The following is a 4920-nucleotide window of genomic DNA, read 5'->3' on the forward strand; positions in this document are numbered from 1 at the left end:
TCCACGGGGTAACAAAGACTTGGAAATGACTGACTGAGTGAACTGACTGAAACTCCATGATTAAGTCATGATTTTTATGATTTCAGTTCAGTTCAATTCAGTCCCTCAGTCGTGTCCGACTCTTTGCGACCCCATGAATTGCAGCATGCCAGGCCTCCCTGTCCATCACCAATTCCTAGAATTCACTCAAACTCATGTCCATTGAGTCGGTGATGCCATCCAGCCATCTCATCCTCTGTTGTCCCCTTCTCCTCCTGCCCCCAATCCCTCCCAGCATCAGAGTCTTTTCCAATGAGTCAACTCTTCGCATGAGATGGCCAAAGTATTGGAGCTTCAGCTTTAGCATCAGTCCCTCCAATGAACACCCAAGACTGATCTCCTTTAGGATGGACTGGTTGGACCTCCTTGCAGTCCAAGGGACTCTCAAGAGTCTTCTCCAACACCACAGTTCAAAAGCATCAATTCTTTGGTGCTCAGCTTTCTTCACAGTCCAACTCTCACATCCATACATGACCACTGAAAAAACCACAGTGTTTGTTAATTGCTATAAACCTTTGAACACTTTTCAGAGTTATGACAAAAATTTGATTCTGAAGATTTCCGCTTGCTCTTTTGGTGTTTCTGTGGAATTCCTTAATTTGCCATTTTTCCTGCCTTATCTCTTTTAAGAACACTGGCTATTGCATTTAGGACCCACTGAATAATCTGGGTTAATTTCCCATGTAAATACTGTTAACTTAATCACAGCTGCAAAGTGTTTGTCACAGAAGATAACTGCATTAGTCAGCGTGGACTTCCATAACTTCATGCCACAGGCTGGGTGGCTTAACAACAGACACTACTTTTCTTACATTACTGGAGGCTGGAATTGCAAGGTCTAAGTGCTGGGCAGTTCAATTCCTGGTGAGGACTCACTTCGTGGCTTGCAGATGACAGTCTTTTCACTGTGCCCTCACATGGTGGAGAAAAAGAGCTCTGATACATTTCCCTCTACTTATAAGGCAGAAGTTCTATTGGTTTAGGGCCCAATTGTTATGACCTTATATAATTTCATTACCTCTGTGTCATCCCTGTCTCTGAAATAATCACATTAAGGGCTATATCTTCCCTATGTTAAATTTGGGGAGGATGGGCATGATTCAGTCCATAACAGTAGCCATATAAAGGTCCAAGATATTAGGGACTCATTTCTTTGGAGACATTATTCAGCCTCTCACAGATTTGCTTCTCATTATGCTACTATGTCCATTACAGTTTGCTTTGTGAAAAAGAGCGCTCTGAATGTGATCACTAAAAGATGTCGGTTAATGAAGGTGTCATCATCCACAGCAGCAAATTGAGCTAGAAAATTGAGCCTCCTCAGTCTGTCAGGAGAAGAGACAACTAGTGTGTTAGGTATATGCTTTCACCCACCCTGACATGACGAGTTTTTCCAAAGTCCATCCTCTACAATTAGTAAATATCTCTGCTGAGTTGCAATGGAGCAGTCACATGTGAGGGAAAGCTAATCGAATGTTTGAGCACCAGTATATTTGTGAAACTTCCTATACCAAAATTTGAGAATAAGAAAAGGGTAATATTTAACCTTAAGGGACACCTGATATTCCTGGAAATTGTACTCCCCTTGGTATAGATGTCATCTCATGATCTTCCCAACAATCCTTTGATTATTAGGATTATGTGCTATTAATTAAGTGCTATTATCTCCCTCTTTACAGATGAGAAACTAGAGTTTGGAGGAGTTAAATAAATTACTTAAATTTAGGGTGACGCCATCTCCATGCATAGAACAAATGCGTGACCACTAGATTTGCTGCACTAAAAAGTGTGTGATGTCTTTTGGTGGAGTGTGAGTGAGTGAAGCTGCTCAGTTGTGTCCAACTCTTTGTGATCCCATGGACTGCAGCCTACCAGGCTCCTCCCTCCATGGGATTCTCCAGGCAAGAGTACTGGAGTGGGTTGTGAGATCAGAGGCAAAAGGTCAGACGAAATCATGGATCTAATTCCTTTGTTGAAAGAAGTTTCCTAGGACAGAGCTGTGGTGGTAAGGCAAATGTGGATTTTAAAGAGGATTTTACGAGATTTCTTTGAGACATCTTTGTGAAAGAGCAAGAAAAGATATGAGACAAGAATTAAATTTTAAAACACAATAAAATACCGAGCCCTGGGAAAGATATGACACGAGTGGAATGCATTGCAGGTGGGAACCATCTAGTTGAACAAATTCAGAAAACCGTTTGACGTTCTTTTTCAATTAAGCGTATATTTACTGTATGGCTGAGCTATCTTTCTCACAGATACTTACTTAAATGAAATAAAAACCTATATTTGCAGAAAAACTCTTTAGGGTATATGTTTAGATCAGCTTTATTCATAATCACCAAACACTAAACCAACATAACGCTCCTCAGCTGAGTAACAAACAATCTGTAATGTCCAAAAAATGGAGTACTGCTAAAAAATTATATACAGAAAACAATTAAGTAGTTTCCAGGGGCAGTGGCTAGGAGAAAGAGTGGACCACAAAGAACCGTGGGTTTCATTTACATGGTAGAAGTGTTCTATAAATGGTTAGACAGCTATACATATTTAAATTATTGGAATAATACATACAAATTTGTGGATTTTGCAGTTTTGCAATTATGCATTTAAAGAAAAAAAAAAGAATGGCAAGTAATACCAAAATATGCATGCAACTCATATGCAGTAAGGTCTCCACAGGGTGTTACTTCTTCCCTGGGAAGGTGGGGTGAGGAGCTGCAGATGGTCCCATGGGGGCACTCCCGGAGAGCTCCATGTCTCTATAACTCACTCCTGGTTCCCTTACACCAGCCTCTGAAATACCAACAACACTCCAAGCAACATCAATTAAGAGGGACTTGACTGCATGCCAAGCTCCTTGGTCATCATACACTCACCTGAATGTTAATCATTGTCCTTGCACACAGGTCTCCCTCCTACCTGAGGAATTGCTATGAGCCTACATTATTGCCAAGGAAATCACCTCAAGATAAAAGTTATGTTGAATAACTTTAAAATGGTAACCCTCTCTACTGAGTTTTTCAGTAGACCTTCCCTTATTTGCTATTTACAGACACAATTCTGTAAGCTACATGGGAGGAGTAATTTCACGATGTTTATTTTACAAACTAGGAGAAGGTGACGCCTCCAAGAGCACAGCAAGGATTAATGGTGGATTTGGGACTTGAACCTGGGTTCTTGGGTCCCTGTTGGTCCTGGTTCCTGGGTCCTTGTTAGTGTTTCATCCTGATCTTTCACTGTCTTAAGGTCCTTGGAGTTGTTTGACCACTACCTACAGCTCAGCTTCTTTATCATTACTTAGGCATTATTTCATGGCTGAACTTCTGATTTCACACTCACTATTCAGGATTGACTGTCCCTTCTCTTCAAGAAGTGAGATAATTATTCCATAAACACTATTAGTGAAAACTGTAATTCATGCAAAAACAATGGGAAACCTATACATACTATGAGTTTTTTGAGCATAGAAATGATGTTTTGAAACTTTTTTCCAAAATAGTGATTTGAGATTGGAGTCTTAATATCCAAATTTCCATTGGTGAGAAATTTAATGGTACTTATAAACCCTCCTGTTGCTTCCCTAAAGAAGAAGAATAAAAAATAAGACAGATGGTGCTCTGATTGAGCAGGTAGCGATATTTTTTTCTTGTTCATTAACAGTTGGTCTCTCATTAAAGTTAAAGAAAAGATAAGTGTGAAGGGACTATTCTTTAAAGTACACAGAGAACAAAAGGAAATAAATAAATCAGCAAGATCTAGCAGCAATTTAACCTTTTACCAGCCTTATATTTATTGGTACCTTTATATGTGTTGACAGTGAGGTGACTAAAAGCCCCTGGATTTTGATTAGATGAAAATTAGGCTTCAGTCTTGAATTTTTAGACTAGCAATAGAATTGTAGAATATCATATAATCTCTCAAGTCTCTAACTCCTTTAATAGCAAAATAAAAATAATAGTACTACACATTGTACACATAAACACACACAGAAGCACACACATACTCACACACACAGTTACATGTGAAGCTCTTAATATTAGACCAGGATACTTTTGAAGTAGAAATTGCTAATGCTAATGCATTTAAATTTCATTGCAATGTCTTTTTTGTTTGTCACTTTCCCCCTTTATTCCTCACTACTGCAGTACCTCTCCTAATTCCCAAATAGCACTGGTGGAGACCAAGAGAGAGGTGACACAGGCCATCCTCCTTTGACTAAGAGTGCCCCAGGACTGTAGGTCCTCCTGTTTATCATGTTTGCTATCCTTTACCTCACCCATGAGGTTGGAAACCTGGGAATGATCACACTGCTTCTCTTGGACTCTTGTCTGCACAATCCTACGCACGTTTCTTCAGTAATCTGTCTTTGGCGAACTCTGGTTACTCCTCAGCTGTCACTCCTGTAGTAATGGCTGGATTACTCACTGGAGACAAGATCATCTCCTACAATGCCCATGCTGCTCAAATCTTTTTTGTAGCCTCTGCAAGTGTGGAACCTTGCCTTTTGGCCTCAGTGGTTTATGACTGCCACACAGCATTACACAAGCCCTTGCATAACATCACCACCACGACAACACATGTGTGCACACATCTGACCATGGGATCCTATGTCTGTAGTTTTCTGAATGCTTCTTTCCATGTTGGGGACATATTCGGTCCTTCTTTATGCAAGTCCAACATAGCCCATCACTTTGTGATGTTCCAGATGTCCTGGCTCTCTCTAGGTCTGATAAGCACATTAGTGAAGTGGTTCTTGTTTTCATCATGAGCTTTAATGTCTCTTTTGCTCTTCTGATTATATTGATTTCCCTGTGTATTCAGTTCAGTTCAGTTTAGTCACTCAGTCGTGTCCGACTCTTTGTGACCCCATGAATCACA

At 40.2% G+C, this 4920-nt stretch overlaps 1 pseudogene; it reads left to right on the top strand.

Annotated features, from left to right (window-relative positions):
* Positions 1 to 4187: 4187 nt before the first annotated feature.
* The window catches only part of LOC104985969, a 4681-nt pseudogene continuing 3948 nt past the window's right edge, over positions 4188 to 4920 (top strand).

Source organism: Bison bison, unplaced genomic scaffold (assembly GCF_000754665.1).
Source record: "Bison bison bison isolate TAMUID 2011002044 unplaced genomic scaffold, Bison_UMD1.0 scf7180017845662, whole genome shotgun sequence".
NCBI classification, from domain to species: Eukaryota; Metazoa; Chordata; class Mammalia; order Artiodactyla; family Bovidae; genus Bison; species Bison bison.